The sequence below is a fragment of the Pongo pygmaeus genome, chromosome 5 (assembly GCF_028885625.2).
Source record: "Pongo pygmaeus isolate AG05252 chromosome 5, NHGRI_mPonPyg2-v2.0_pri, whole genome shotgun sequence".
Taxonomy (NCBI): Eukaryota; Metazoa; Chordata; class Mammalia; order Primates; family Hominidae; genus Pongo; species Pongo pygmaeus.
In genome coordinates this window covers 72,507,526-72,524,702 of record NC_072378.2, presented here as the reverse complement: position 1 = coordinate 72,524,702, position 17,177 = coordinate 72,507,526, and the positions used below count along the sequence as shown (strand labels likewise).

The 17,177-nt window shown below is 39.6% G+C and overlaps 1 protein-coding gene and 1 pseudogene across 3 annotated transcripts in view; one reads left to right on the top strand and one right to left on the bottom strand.

Annotated features, from left to right (window-relative positions):
- Positions 1-17,177, bottom strand: part of KCNQ5 (potassium voltage-gated channel subfamily Q member 5) — a 592,520-nt gene that overhangs the window by 32,378 nt on the left and 542,965 nt on the right. The gene's annotated exons all lie outside the window — the stretch shown is intronic.
- Positions 7,118-8,936, top strand: LOC129038226 (RNA-binding protein with multiple splicing 2-like; annotated as a pseudogene).

Below are 17,177 nucleotides of genomic sequence, written 5' to 3'. Positions count from 1 at the left end.
TTTGAGACGGAGTCTCGCTCTGTCACCCAGGCTCAAGTGCAGTGGCATGATCTCGGCTCACTGCAAGCTCCGCCTCCTGGGTTCATGCCATTCTCCTGCCTTAGCCTCCCAAGTAGCTGAGACTACAGGTGCCCACCACCACGCCCAGCTACTTTTTTTGTATTTTTTTTAGTAGAGTCGGGGTTTCACCATGTTAGCCAGGATGGTCTCGATCTCCTGACCTTGTGATCCACCTGCCTTGGCCTCCCAAAGTGCTGGGATTACAGGCGTGAGCCACCACGCCCGGCCTGAAGTGTGTTTTACCATTACCTCTTGTTTTATAGATTATGAAAGTGAGGAACAGAAGGCTAAGAAACTTGCCGAACAACACCTGGAGAATAAATGACACAATGAGAACTTTAACCCCAGCAGTTGGGTTCTGGAGCTGTCTGACCCTGAGCCTCACCTCTGACCGCTTCCAGATTTGCCCTTCTTGTATTTCTCTCTCTTTTTTTTTTTTGAGACAGAGTCACCCAGGCTCAAGTGTAGTAGCACAATCTCGGCTCACTGCAACCTCCGCCTCCCGAGTTCAAGCGATTCTCCTGCCCCAGCCTCCCAACTAGCTGGGATTATAAGTGCCCACCACCACACCCGGCTAATTTTTAAATATTTAGTAGAGACGGGGTTTCATCATGTTGGCCAGGCTGGTCTCGAACTCCTGACCTCAGGTGATCTGCCCGCCTCAGCCTCCCAAAGTGCTGGGATTACAGGCATGAACCACCACATGGGGCTGCCCTTCTTGTATCTCTTATTGGTATCTGGGTTCCCATCTCCCGCATTACATTTTCCTTCACAGGGCTGGTGCACTTGGCATGGTGTGGACCCCATGTCAAATCCAGAGGAGATTTGATTTTGAGCAATGTGGTCACCATGGCCATGTGCTGGGCCAGGCCACACCCAAAGGAGCCTTGGAAATACACAGACCCCGGAAATTCAAGGGGGGTGTGTAAGGGATGGGGAAAGGTCAGGTGGAATAGAGGACTCATATACAGGCTGGGTGGCTGACAAAACTGAAGCCACTAGCCATCATTATGGAGCCCTGGGAGATGCCCAGATGTTAGCTCCCCAAAGGAAATATTGAATAACAAACTTTATCAAGAGTCCCAGTACAGCTGGGCATGGTGGCTCATTCCTTTAATCCCAGCACTTTTGGAGGCTGGGGCAGGAGGATTGCTTAAGGCCAGGAGTTTGATATCAGCCTGGGCAACCCTGTCTCTACAAATAATAATGTTAATAAAAATAAAAAAAGCCAGGCATGGTGATGTGTGTGCCTGTAGTCATTCAAGCTACTCAGGAGGCTGAAGAGGGAGAATAGCTTCAGCCCAGGAGTTCGAGGGTGCAGTTAGCTATGACTGTACTACTTCACTCCAGCCTGGGCAACAGAGTGAGACCCAGTCTCTTAAAAAAAAAAAAGATTCCCAGTATAGAATTCACAAGGGTGTTTTATGCTGTCCTTCAAAATAGAGGCATATGACTGCTTTCCCTCATCTGAATCTGAATGAGAGGTACTTCTATCTTAGTCTCTTCTCATATCTCAGAAAGCTGGGGAACACTGGAGTGGTTACAAGACAGATCCTGCAAGCCTATATTAATAATTTCTGTATTTGAAAACACCATATTACCAGCCATAATATGATAATGCAGGTCCAAATAATGAAATAGCATAAAATATAGAGTCCTTTAATTTTGAGGTTAATGGAAAACTTTCTTTCAGCAGATGTTTACTGTCACAATAAGCACAAAAGTAAAGATAGTGAAACTATATTGTTCACTCATAAATGAACCTGCGAACATCCCAAATGATTACAAGACATTACCTTCCAGCCTAATGTTGCACTCTCCATCAACATCCTGTACCCCAATAAGAGACTCATCCTGTTTAGGAATTGGGCTGGACAGAGGATGAGAGTCAGTCATCAATTACATTATACTCAAATGCATCTGATTGTGCAGTTTTATACAGCACTTTGTAACTTGATTGTTTAAGCTGTAAATTAAACACTCAATCCTGGTTTTTTTTGGGTAGGTGTAGTTAGAGCAAATGAATAGGAAATATATCTTTGCTGGCATGTGTTGAGGCAGGAGTGAATTAGGGAATTTTTTTTTCTTGCTTCAAAGCTACCAAAATGAGCAAGATGCCGTCTTTCTGCTTCATAAGTACACCAAGTCCTCACTTAATGTCTTCGGTAGGTTCTTGGAAATTGTGACTTTAAGTGAAATCACATATAATGAAAATGATTTTACCATAGCTATTTGATCTAAAGAAGAGTTAAAGTCCTATGGCATATTTATGGTCACAGAAACATCACCAAATTTCTACATAAAGACACAAAACACAATATTAAACACTGAAACAAATGTGAGCTACATATACATTTAAGAAAGATTAATAAAAACGAGTAAGATAATTATTTACCTAATTTTTGGTTAATCAGTGGGTGACAGTGGTCATAATGGCGGGAGGTTAAATCAAAGAATAAATGATTGCAAAGCAAAAATTAGAAGGGGCACCTCCTACCACTATACAGTTAAAAAACACAAGAGCAAATATTGGTGGGCTTGCTGAGTGCTTTCCTACTGCATCAGTTGCTGTGTATTTGTATGATTATTGTATGCTACTTATTTACTTATTTATTTATTTTATTTTTGAGACAGAGTCTTGCTCTTTAGCCCAGGCTGGAGTGAAGTGGTGCGATCTTGGCTCACTGCAACCTCCACCCCCCGGGTTCAAGGGATTCTCCTGCCTCAGCTTCCCAAGTAGCTGGGATTATGGGTGCCTGCCACCATGCCCAGCTAATTTTTTGTATTTTTAGTAGAGACTGGGTTTCCCCATGTTGGCCAGGCTGGCCTTGAACTCCTGACCTCAGGTGATCCACAGGCCTCGATCTCCCAAAGTGTTAGGATTACAGGGGTGAGCCACCGTGCCCAGCCTATTTAGTTATTTTTAACCAAACTCATTTTACTGCCAGATGTATGGTTATTGACTATTATATATTTTTTGAGACAGCATCTCCCTCTGTTGCCTAGGCTAGAGTGCAGTGGTGTGATCATAGGTAACTGCAACTTCAACCTCCTGGGCTCAAATTATCCTCCCTCCTTAGCCTCCCTAGTAGCTAGGACTACAGGCACAGGTCACTGTGTCCGGCTAGTTTTTATTTTTATTTTTTAATTCTTTGCAGAGATGGAGAGGTCTTGTTATGTTGCCCAGGCTGGTCTTGAACTCCCGATCTCAAATGATCCTCCCACTTAGGCCTCCCAAAGTGTGGAATTACAGGTGTGAGCCACTGAGTCTGGTCTGACACATTTTGATTTTACAATAATTTGTATTCATTCATTCATTCATTCATTCATTTATTTTCCAACCCACTTATTCCAGTTCAGGGTCGAGGGTAGCTGGAGCCCATCCTGGCAGCGGAGGGCACAAGGCAGCTAACAGCCATGGACAGGGCACATCTCATAGCAGAGCATGCTCACACACACCCCCACACTCACTCAGATGAGGATCATTTAGACACGTCAATGAACTTCAGTGCACAGCTTTGGGATATGGGAGGAAACCAGAGAACCTGCAGAAAACCCATGCAGGCCTGAGGAGGATGTGCCAACTCCACACAGACAGTGGTCTAGCCAAGAACCAATTTTTTTTTCCTCATCCATCTAACAAAACGACGTTGAAGGAAACAATTTTATTTGTGGACCTGCTATATCTTGAGTTGTCAATTTTATTTCCAGTGAAGTTAATAACACATTAAATGTCTTTCTTATTACTCCTAGGGGCTTAAACCCCTCTGAATGCTAAGGTACTTAGGAGGGGCTAAATTTCCAGCTGAGGCTGGCCCTCTGTTCTCCAACTACACATTTGCCTCTCTGTCCTGGTATTTTGGGAGACGTAGGTTATGGGACTGTGAACTCATGTGAGCACCTAGTCAAACCTACTCAGAAAAGGGCAAAATGCCAATGGAATAAGGTCCTCCCCAAAGTCCTGCTCTCTGTGAGGGATCCTCTTGGGATCCTCTCTGGCAGAGCTAGCCCCATGAATGGTCCATGCTTGGCATTAGGGAGAAAAATAAATATAAAATACAACTGTTTGTCTTCCCCAAGCCTTTCCTGTTTCCTATTGATTAGCAGTGTTCAGAATTTGCTTTCAAGTACTCTGTTCCCTGACATTTAAAAAGATATAAGCTGGCCGGGTGCGGTGGCTCACGCCTGTAATCCCAGCACTTTGAGAGGCCGAGGCAGGTGGATCACCTGAGGTCAGGAGTTCGAGACCAGCCTGGCCAACATGGTGAAACCCATCTCTACTAAAAATACAAAAAAAAAATTAGCTGGGCATGGTGGTAGGCACCTGTAATCCCAGCTACTTGGAAGGCTGAGGCAGGAGAATTGCTTGAACGTGGGAGAAGGAGGTTGCAGTGAGCCAAGATTGCACCATTGCACTCTAGTCTGGGTGACAAGAGTGAAACTCCATCTCTAAATAAATAAATAAATAAAAATAAAATAAAAAGATCTAAGCCAAATTTTGAATTTTGAAAAACTACTAATTGCTACTTTCTATACTGTTTGGAAAGGACCACTTGGACTTTAGATGATGAAGAGAGAGGAGGGTAAAGAAGAACATTTTGGAAACTTCTGCTATGTCCAAAGACCATATTTCTATTTCCACTATGAAATTTTACCATCAAGTTGAAGGTATTTATGGAAGAAGGACAGGTAGTTTCTAGTTCTTTTTCTTAGTCATCTTCTTTTACGGATTAGATTCTTTCTGCATTTCTTTTTAAAAATAATTCTATTTTTCATTGATACATAGATGTACATATTTTTGGAGCACATGTGATAATTTATTACATTCATAAAACTTGTAAAGATCAAATCAGTGTACTTGGGCTATCCATCATCTTAAATATCTGTCTTTTCTTTATGCTAGAAACATTTGAATTATTCTTTTCTAGCTATTTGAGCTATTTGAAATATACAACAGATTATTGTAAACTATAGTCACCCTACTGACCTATCAAATGCTAGGACTTATTTCTTCTATCAAACTGTAGCCATTAATTAACCTCTTTTCATTCGCATTCTTCCAATTCCCAACTTCTCTTCCCAGCCTCTGGTAACCACCAGTCTAAGCTCTGTCTTCATGAGATCCACTTTTTTCGGTCCCACATATGAATGAGCCCACATGATCTATTTCTTTCTGTGCCTGGCCCATTTCACTTAACATAATGGCCTCCAGTCCTATCCATGTTGCTGCAAATGACAGGATTTCATTCTTTTTAATGGATGAATAATATTTCATTGTGTATCTATACCACATTTTCTTTATTCATTCACTGATGGGCACTTAGGTTAAGTCCATATTTCGGATATTGTGGATAGTGTTGCAATAAACATGGGAATATAGATATCTCTTCAATATATTGACTTCTTTTCTTTTGGATATCTTCTTTGCATTTCTTGATGAAATGATTACAGTGGGTTTCAACCTTGGCTGCACATTAAAATCATTTGGGGAGTGTTAAAAAAAATCCCAATAATGAGGATGCTCTCAAGACCAATAACATTAGAAACCAAAGGCTAGGACCCAGGCGTTGGAGTTCCCAGCTCTCTGGAAGAATCCGATGTATAGCCAAGGGCAAAGACCACTGGTTGTAGGTAGAAAAATGACATCTCCTGGTCTCTCTCAGCCAGAGCTGAGCAGTGTGTTTGGCTAATCCGCCATCCTGTGTTCCTTGGTGCTGCTGATATATTTTGCAGAGGAGCAATTTGAGACAACATACGTGCCTCACAAGACAGCAGTAAATGACTACATCATAAAAAACAGAAAAACAATTTAAAAATCCTTTGATAAATTGGTGATATAGGAACAAGGTTTTGTCCTATCACAACATTCTAGTCATCTTTAATTGAGCTTGAAGGCCTCAGCTTGCTGAATTCCAGTCATTGTCTTCTACCCGCAGCCATCAAAAAACCCCCTCTTCTCAGGCTTTGGCCCTCTTTCTCTTTTAAAGAAATCACTACTGCTTTTACACACAAGCAGCTTACACAGTCACAGACAAAAATAAAACCCAATTGTCAAAAACATAGCGGAAACACTTGTTTTGTCTGTGGAGGAACGTCCTCCCATTTGGGGCAATAGAAGAAATTATAAAGGAGAGAGCTGGCAGCTTTGATCATGAAGACAGAACATGTTGCTACCCACAATAACTAAATTACAATGCCAAAAATTCTTGATTAGGGAAGAATTCCAAAATATAAAAAAAGCTTAATATCTATAATGTATAAGGAACTTATTTGAATGAATCACAATCCAAAATATATATGTACAAATAAGTCAGTCAGGAAAAACTAGCAAAAAATGACTGAAAATTATTCAGCCTTACTAGAAATTTAAAAATTGTAAATTAAAAGCATGAACTTATACCGGTTTAATTTGCAAAAGAATAATAACTAATACAAAATTGAGATGAATTTGGTACACTTTGACATTGCTGGTGACAATATAAATTGGATTAAATTTTTATGACAATAAAATAATGTATAATCAGCAATCTTTTTATTTTTATTTTTATTTTTGATTTTTAAACTTTTAAGTTCAGGGGTACATGAGAAGGTTTATTATATCGGTAAACTCAGGTTTGTTGTACAGATTATTTAATCACCCAGGAACTATCCAACAGTTATTTTTTCTGGTGCTCTCTCTCCTCCCACCATCCACCCTCAAGTAGGCCTCAGTGTGTGTTGTTCCCCTCTTTGTGTCCATGTGTTCTCCTAATTTAGCTCCCACTTAAAAGTGAGAACATGTGGTATTTGGTTTTTTGTTCCTGTGTTAGTTTGGTGAGGATAATGGCCTCCAGCTCCATTGGTGTTCCTGCAAAGGACATGATCTCATCCTGTTTTATGACTGTGTAGTATCCATGGTGTGTATGTACTACATTTTCTTTATCAAATCTGTCACTGATGGGCACTTAGATTGATTCCATGTCTTTGCTATATAATCAGCAATCTTGAAATTTTATACAAGGGAAGTTTCCTTTGTAAAATAAGTTCAAAAAGAATAGAAACGTAGCTTAATGCAATAATGTTTATCACCTACTATAGAAAAATAGTTATGTAAGTTTCAATGCCCTAAAGTAGAAAACTGCAAATTATAGTAAATTATAGCATTTGATCATGCAGGTGTACTACACAGCTCTGAAAAAGACAATTATGAATAGTATGTAATAACATGAAAATATTTTAAAATGTGCAATGAAATTAAAATATGAAACTACTTATGTTGATTATAACTATGTACAAGAGTATGTGAAAAGAAAAGTAGCTAGAAGAGAATATGTAAAAATAAAATTAGCTATACTAGTGCATGAGATTATAAATTATTTATACTTCATTTAAAGTTTCCTAAGGAATTTAAGAATTTTTCCATCACAAAAATAATGTATACTTTTTGATATGAAGTATTTGAAAAATAGGAAAACAGAATGAAGAAAAAAAATCTTCCAGGCCGGGTGCGGTGGCTCATGCCTGTAATCCTAGCACTTTGGGAGGCTAAGGCACGTGTATCACCTGAAGTCAGGAGTTCGAGACCAGCCTGGCCAACATGGTGAAACCCTGTCTCTACTAAAAAGACAAAAATTAGCCAAGTGTGGTGGCGGGTGCCTGTAGTCCCAGCTACTCGGGAGGCTGAGGCAGGAGAATCGTTTGAACCCGGGAGGCGGAGGTTGCGTGAGCCGAGATCGCGCCATTGCACCCCAGCCTGGCGACAGAGGGAGACGCCGTCTCCACAAAAAAAAAAAAAAAAAAAAAAAAAAATCTTCCAAAGTTCCAGGACTTAAAGGCAACCATGCCCACTCAACGCTGGGGCCGGCGCCGCCGCCGCGCTCTCCCGTACGTTCCCTTCCCGCCCCCCCCGCCCCGTCCCCCGCACCGGGAGCAATCTGCAGCGGGAGGGGGAGAGCGGCGGCAGCACCCGCACTGGCTCCAGCGCGGGTTCCAGCGGCCTCCTGGAGGAGGAGACCCGGACACTATCAGCGGCCTCCCCATGGACATTAAACCCAGAGAACCCTACTTGATCTTCCAGCCGTCCAAGGGGTATGAAGAGTCCCTAATCAAGCTCACCGCGAGACAGCCTGTTTGTTTTGTGATCTTTGACAGCTGGACAGGAGCAGAAGCGGCCAAAAATGCGCTGAACGATATTCGCTTAGATCCCGAAAACCCACAGATCATGAGGCTAGAGTTTGCCAAAGCCAACACCAAGATGGCCAAGAGCAAGCTAATGGCAACTCCAAATCCCACCAACATGCACTCCACCTAGGAACACATTTACTTCATCGCTCGGGACCCCTATGACCTGATGGGGGCTGCTCTGATCCCTGCACCCCCAGAGGCCTGGGCCCTTAACCTTTGTACACCACAGAGCTGACCCCAGCCATCAGCCATGCTGCATTCACCTACCCAGCTGCCACTACCATTGCCGCCGCCCTCCATGCCAGGTGCGCTAGTTCCCTTCCTCTGACACCACCCAGCAAGGATGGAAGTATCGTCAGTTCTGTTAGTTCTTCAGTCTGGTCACCGGGGAATTGGTTCTGGGAATCTGTGGTGGTGCCGGGACAGGCGCCCTGAGCTCCCACCGCCACCGCCCCCGGGCGGCCGGCCTGTGCAGAGCTGCCGCTGTCCCCCAGAAATTGTGAATCCTAAGCCTGACTCAGCGGACTCCTTCCTGTTTCCCTTTCCTCCTCTTCCTCAGCCCTTTTCTGCACCCTCAAGCCTTTCTCCAGCGCCTCCCAGGAGGATTTGGGGACCTTCTCGCTGAGGCGCCCAGATCCAGCTCGGAGGATCACTTGGACCCTGCAAGGCCTGACCTTCCACCCAAACTTGCTTCGGTAGCTCCCGTTCGAGGAAACGAGGCGTTTAATTTTGCTTGTTTTCTGGCACGAATGAAGACGCTTACGCTTGTGTATATGTGAGTGTACAGTTTGTTTTCACGCTGTCACCATAGCAACAGGTCCTGGCCCTGGGGGTTCATCCTGCCTGGCCTCTCTCTGCTCGCCTCGCCCTTGCACCCACCACGCTTCAGGGAGGCCCGAGCCCCAAGCCCCGTGGCCCCACACGCTTCCAGACTCAGCGCCTGCCTCCACCCAACAGATAGACGGCGTTTGCCTTTTCCTTTCTTTTTTTTTTTTTTCAATATTCTACTTTATAGAGGATCTTATGAACTTTTATGAACATGACTAGAAATACATGTTTCATCACAATGTATACACTCAGACACTTATAACTGATAGAGGTGTCTCTCAAAACAGTACTTATATTTACTATATAAATTATGTCCTTTTATTTTCTGTTCTATTTTATTTCTCATAAAATTAGTTTTTTTTTCTTTTCTTTTATTATTATTATTATTATACTTTAGGTTTTATGGTCCATGTGCGCAATGGCTTCTCTGCTCCTATCTTCTCGGATGGGCCAACAGTCATAGGAATGCCCTCTCTGCCGTATTGTTCACCTCTCCACAGTCACCCTGCCTGCCGCTGCTCCTCATTCATTCCAAACCTTGAAATCAACCAAAACGTGAAAAGTATTTTTGTACTTTGTAACAAAATATTTATGCATCATCATAAAAAAGGCAACCATTATCGTGATATGCTACTTACAGTGAAAGTGTGAGGGCTAGAAGTTCACAATTCATTTTTGTTTTTGTTTTCGTTTTTTTTGAATGGAGTCTCGTTCTGTTGCCCAGCTGGAGGGCAATGGTGTGATCTCGGCTCATGCCAACCTCTGCCTCCCGAGTTCAAGCTATTCTCCTGCCTCAGCCTCCAGAGTAGCTGGGACTACAGGTGCGTGCCACCACGCCTGGCTATTTTTAGTAGAGATGGGGTTTCACCATGTTGGCCAGACTGGTCTCGATCTCCTGACCTCAGGTGATCTGCTTGCCTTAGCCTCCCACAGTGCTGGGATTACAGGCATGAGTCACTGCGCCCAGCCTCACAATTCACTTTTATTTTAGGAATTTAAATAAAGTATGTGATGATTCTATTTCATTATGCTATGGGGAACACACATTAAAATGGCTACTATTAATGGTGGTGATAACTAATTTATTACAACCTGTAACGAATTATAATTTATATTCTAAGGGTTCCTTCTTTCTGCTGCTGGTTGTATTTCAATTACTCACCCCCTGCCACCCTCTGCTATCATTTCTTAAAACCTTAAATATCATCCTAAATTTAGAGTTACCATTTTAGACATGTGCTATTCCAAAGACAATTCCTTTAATCCAACTAGAGTTTAGAGTAACTGCTTGGGCCCTGATGCAGTAGCACAATTTCATTTCACTAAGTCCTTGACTAGGGACTTTTCTTCCTGTTCCATGTTAGATGCTGCTAAGTAACCAAGAGACAAACTAGGTCCTCAAGGCATGAATAAGGAACCCAGAAAAATACTCTGGATAATGTATTTTTTACTCTAGATGTTTTTCCTTTCAAATAGTTTTTATTTTCACTTTGTTTTTCTCTCATTATAATAGTAATACATGTGCATTGTATAAACCTTGAAAATTTGAATTTTAAATTAAATCACAAAGAAAGAAAAAAAAATTCACCTGTGGCTTTAACACTCTAAGGCAAATCCTATCAAATTTTTGGTATATTCCCTTCCAATCTCTTCCTGTACATCAATTGATGTTTAATGTCAAAGTCAATTTCTCATCATAGATGGAAACTTACACATCTCTGGTTGCCTTGGGAAGGAAGTTGGTTCTGATGGCCCAGAAGCTCCCATTCAGCCTCATCTTATGATGGCCTTTCCATCCCATTCTCCAGCCACACCAAATTCCAACTGCTTCTCTAGGTGCTGTTCAAGCGTCATCACCATTGGACATTCTCCCAAGGGGTGTCGTCTACACACCCTCATCCATCCTCCTTGCTTTTCTTATTTGTTTGGCTGGTAATTTCTAGGTGCTGAATTTGTGGTGGGCAGATTATAATATGCATGGGGCACCAACAATAGCAAGGGACACTCACAATGTGGAGAACATCAGAATAATTAGAACACACCATTTTAATTTCAGCCTACATGTAACTTTTGTGGCACTTTGAAAACCATAACTTTATTTTGCAGTCTAGCAATTTCTTTTATTTTGAGAGGTCCTAAGCATAGAGGATGAAGTGTGCAGGGTGGCATGATGGAGTTTAGAGCCTCAGACTTAGCTCTGGAATGACAAGCCTTTCAAGAGTCTACCACCTCTGAAGGAAGACTGATGCAGCCCTTCCTTTACTGTGTATGCCTGTATCTTCTCAGTTATTACACTGTATTATATTTCATTGTTTACAAGTCCCTTTCCTTGTTAGACAGTGAGCTCCATGAGGGCAGGACCATGTCTTGCCATTCATGGGTTCGCCTTATTATTTTCTGTTGTACTATGGTTAATTTTTTTGTTTTGTTTTTGTGATCATTCATGACTAGGTATACTTCAAAATCCTACTGTGAAAAACACCCAAAATTTCCACATAATGTTTAGTTTTTATAAACATTTTAAATAGAATCTTCCCCTATTAGCCCATGAAAATATTTAAGAGGCAAAAGAAGTTTAAAGTAAAAGAATGAATAACTTTTATAGTAGAACTCTGGAAATATTTGTTGAATAAATATGGTATGCTGCACGTTTATTTTTAGGTGGAAATGCAACCTGTAAGCCCACTTTAAATTCTTGGATCTATACATTTATAATTAGTAAATAATAGAAGAATGTTCACATTGGTACAAAAGGAAGAGGGATCTCTCTCTCTCTCTCTCACTGTATCATCCATATTAATATAGAAAAGAAGGCAATCCAGACTTAGTTTTTCTCTTCAGGAACAATGTAGCACTAATGGAAATCTAAATACTTTACAGCAAGATAGCATTACTTCACATGTCACTTTTGGATATTTCACACCTATCACCTTTTCCAAACTGACACTTATCCCAATACTTTATATTGCTGGTACTGTAGCAAGAAATTGTAAAATCTCAATCATGTGACCATTGTTTACTCAACTCTGAATCTTAGGAGATTTGGAGTAATAGCTTACAAGTGAGTTTTTTAAAATTAAGAGTTAGAAAATTATCTCACTGAGTTCCCATAGAAATAAAAGATAATGCTATAATAAAAATTTTGATGCATCTGTGAACACACTCTCATTACATTTTTTCTAGGCTGTAGAAATGATACAATATTTGAAAAAAATTCTGAAAATTAGTTTTTATTGAAAAAAAAAGCCTCTAGGTATCCATATCTGCAGCACATATTGGTTTCAAAGTTAAATATCCTTTTGAGCTTTTAAAGCAATATTCTAGTTAAAGAGCTAATTTTAGTATTTAGAACAGGTAATTGCATTTTCCGTGCATTTTTGCCAAAGTAGATGCAATTTGGAGAGCAAACTTTTTTTTTTTTTTTTTTTTTTTTTTTTTTTTTTTTTTTTTTTAGTGGAATTGAAGATTACAGATTGATACAGATTGCATAACTTAGCACTGGGATTACTTGTTATTTTTATTATTTTTTATTTTACTTATTTAGTATTATGACATTCTTGACATAAAAATTTGGGACCTAGAATAAATAATCCTAGTACTCAAAACAGAAATGAAAGACACATTCAAATGCAGTATTAGAGGAAATGTAGCTTATCTTTTTTTTTCTAAAGAGATAGACTTAGAGCTTCCTATGAATACCACATTCTGAAAAAATGTCCTCATATGTCTTCAAAACTCTCTTAGCTCTATGGGAGGCTTTCATAGCAAAGAGAAAATATGACTAGCCTTTGACTGAACTTGATTACTTTTTGTTGGCCTGGACTAACTGACTTTTTTGGCTTTCATCCACAATAAGGATTATAATTTATGCTGTGATTCAGCACACACACATACAAAGATGCACACATACACATATAATTAAGACAGAAGTTCCTTTCTGGGTTAAGATGGTAGATTGAACATATACAGCTAATCTTGCTCCTTTTGAAAAATCCACTAAAACTATAGTGATGAAATACTTTAAAAAAAGACATAAACCCATAAAAGAAGAGAAAAGGAAAGGAGATGACAACAACATAATTTTGGAAGTGGGAAAGCAGATGGACAAGTTAGGTAACTGACTAGCTGATACCAGAGAGAAAACCCTATGCCAACACTGAGAAAAGCTAAGAACAACAAGATTTACACTTTGGAAAACTCAAAAGGCTCAGGAATTGGCAACATTAGGTACTTCTTGATCCAAGCATAAAGAGGGGATAACTAAGATAAGGAAGGTTGCGTGCAATCTCTCCCAGACTCCTGGGCATATGGTCCCCTCCTATTCCAGCAGAAGATGGAAATCTTTGGATGAGAGTTCACCCCTTCATCCAAAGATACATCCAACACAGTCAAAGGACAGGTATTAAACCAAAAGCTGGGGTATTAAGTGATCATACACAGATTGAACGTTGAGGATCCACCACAACCTGCTCGCTATCATAATAATGGTAGTAAGACCTTTTCCCTCTAGGAGTTCGAGTAACTACTCTCTGGGGAATCTGATCAGTGCAAGAAAAAAGAGCTAAAGATACTGTTGCCAGGAATTCCCCCAAAAATGGTTGACTCAGGTCAACCTATGGTGAAGATCAAAGTTAATCAGCTCTAATACACTCAGAAACTCCAGTCACCCTTCTAGTCTCCAACATTTTATTATGAGAAAACATTCAATTTACTATGTAACTAAGGAAATCTTCCAATACAAAAATGGAGATCAAAAGCAACTAGAAGGTAACAGAAACTAAGGAAATGAAAATTTCAAAACATTGTCATTAATATCTTCACAGATATAAGGCAAAATACTCTATCCATGCAAGAAAAATAGGATACTAAAATAAAAGAACCCTTAGTCAAAAACAACAAAAATAAAGGACCTTAGAAATGATAGCAGAAATGAAAATCTTAGTAAGAGATTTGGATGATAAAATTGGCCAAAACTCCTAGAAAGTAGAACAAAAAGACAAAGAGGTAGAAAATGAAAGAGGAAGGATAAGAAAATCAGGGCCAGTATCCAAGTCCAACTTTCAAATAATAGATTTTCATATCTTTATTATGAGAAATATCTTCATATTTTCTCTCTTCTTTCAGAGAAAATGAAGGGAGAAAAAAAAACCCAATAAGATATTCTAGAATGGATACGAACTATTTCCAGACATACAAGCTCTTAAAAATTTTGCCTTCCAGACACTCTTCTCAGGAATGTATGATAGGATGTACTTCATCAAAATGGCAAAGTAAACCAAGAGATTGGGAGACACAACCACGGAACAGGGTGACACAGAGAGACGCAACAGGAGTCAGCAGGGTGAGAGTGAAGGAAAATTCCTGTGTGAAAGCAGCGTGTCAGGTGGAGAGGGAAATTGGTCCAGATAGGACTAGTGTGAATTGAGGGACAGACACATTGACAGCTGTCATCATCATGCCTTCTGTCATCACGTCATCTTTTTACATAAAAAAATTGGATTTTTACTGTCTGAAATAATGGAGTGAATCAAGAAAGACAAAAATGCAAGATCCTGAAAACTGAGAATCCAATTTAGAAGAAAATAGAAGGGAATTCAAAAGATAATGGCTGTGCAGTAGGCTTAGAGAGCAGCCAGCTCAGGTAAAAGGAGAATGGAGGTTTCCAGAATGTGTTCTCAAAGAAAAGTCACAATGGGACCGATTGGTTACCTGATGCAATTTACCTTGTGGAAAATATTACCGAGAGATTATTGAAGATGTGGGAAGAATTATGAAAACAGCAACAATGAACAAGGTATTTATTTACTACAGGAAAAGCAAAAGGTAAGAAACAATCATAGTGCAATGTAATATGTATACATAATGTAGACGCTGAATTTTGACTTCTCAAAAAACTATAGTGACTTACATTGAAAGGTTGGGAGGGTCTGCAGAAGGAAGAGTGAAAAAAGAGTGAAATCTTCATTTACCAGAATAGAAAGTAAACAGTATTCAAAATGAATTAATCAGAAGTTAGCAGTACACTCACATTGTTGGAAAAATATGGAGATATGTAAATATCAAGAGAAATAGCTAAAATAAATAGAAAATGTCTGCTCCTGGAAAGGTGGTCTAGGGATAGAGTGGGAGAGTTGAGGAAGAAAATAATTATATTCTGTAACAAAGGGCTTATATCATTTGACTTTTATTATTTTAAATTGAACTTTCAATTTTGAGGTAATTGTAGACTCACACGTAATTTGTAAGACATAATACAGAGATTCTGTGTACCCTCTATTCAGTTTCCTACAATGGTAACATCTTGCAAAACTATACTGCAATATCACTGCCAGAATATTAACACTGATCCAGTCAAGATATAGACATTTCCATCATCACAAGGAGTCCTCATGTTGTCCTTTTAGAGCCACACCCCCTCCCTCCCAGCTCCCACCATGATTACTGGCAACCACTAATATGATATGCATTTCTATAATTCCAAGAATGTTACATAAATTGATATATATATATGTATACACACACACACACACACACACACACACATATATATACACTTCCCACACTACATTAATGTATATCAGTAATAATTAGTAATTAATGATATGTGATCTTTTGGGATTGGTATATTTTCACTTAGCATAATTCTCACAAGATTCAGCTGCATTGTTGTGTGTATCAATACTTCATTCATCTTTACTGCTGAGTAGTATTCCATAGCATGTATGTGCCACGATTTGTTTAACCTTTTGCCTATTGGTTAAACTTTTCAATAGACAAAAGTTTAAACAAATTGTGGCACATACATGCTATGGAATATTATTCAGTTGTATTTTAAATATATATAGTACATATATAATATTATATGCAATATATTAATATATTATATGTAATATATAATAAAATAATAATATATGTAATATATAATAAAATATATATTATATATATTAATATTACTCTGGGTTGTTTCCAGTTTTGGGTCATTACAAAGAAAGCTACTATGACCATGCATATATAGGATTTATGGGAACATAACAATTTCTCTGGGCTAAATACCCAAAAATAAAATTACTTGGTCAGATAGTAACTAACTGAATAGTTTTAAGAAACTACTAAACTCTTTTCCCACCAGCAATGTGTAAGTGATCCGGCTTCTTTGCATCTCCCCCAGCATTTTGTGTCATCCCTATTTTTTTGTTTGTTTTAGCCATTCTGGCAGGTGTGATATCTCCTGTAGTTTTAACTGGCCTTTCCCCATGGGGCTGATTATGTTAAACATCTTTTCTTGCACTTGTTTGCCATGTTTATATGCTCTTTGGTGAAATGTTCTTCACGTTTTCTGCCTATTTGCTTATTCAACTGGTGTTTTTTTTTTCCCCTGTGGTGTTCTGAGGGTTCTTTATATGTTCTAATCAGATATGTCACTTGTACATATTTTCTCTCAATTTGCAGCTTGTTTTTTCATCCCCTTAATCTCATTTGCAGAGCAAAAGTTTTTAATTCAATGAGGTCCATTCTATCAGCTTGCTTGCCTGTCTGCCTGCCTTCCTTCCTTCCTCCCTCCCTTCCTTCCTCCCTCCCTCTCTCTCTCCCTCTTTTTTTTTTTTTTTTTTCAGAGTCTTGCACTGTCGCCCAGGCTGGAGTACAGCGGCACAATCTCGGCTCACTGCAGCCTCCATCTGCCAGGTTCAAATGATTTGTCTGCCTCAGCCTCCTGAGTAGCGGGGATTACAGGCACCTGCCACATCGCCCAGCTAATTTTTTGTATTTTTAGTAGAGAGAGGGTTTCACCATGTTGGCCAGGCTGGTCTTGAACTCCTGACCTCATGATTTGCCTGCCTTGGCCTCCCAAAGTGCTGGGATTACAGGCGTGAGCCACTACACCCAGCCTATCAGTTTTCTTTTTATGGGTAGTGCCTTTGTTGTCAAGCCTAAGAAATTTCTGCTGAGTTCTAGATCCCAAAGATCTTCTCTTTTTTTCTAAAAGTTTTATGCTTTATATTTAAATCTGTGATTCATTTTGTGTTAATCTTTATTACTTGACCTTTAAAACCAGGTATACATATACCACTTTGGTAAAACCAAAAATCTTTAAGTAAAACCTAAAAGGCTCAAGAAATGACACTGGC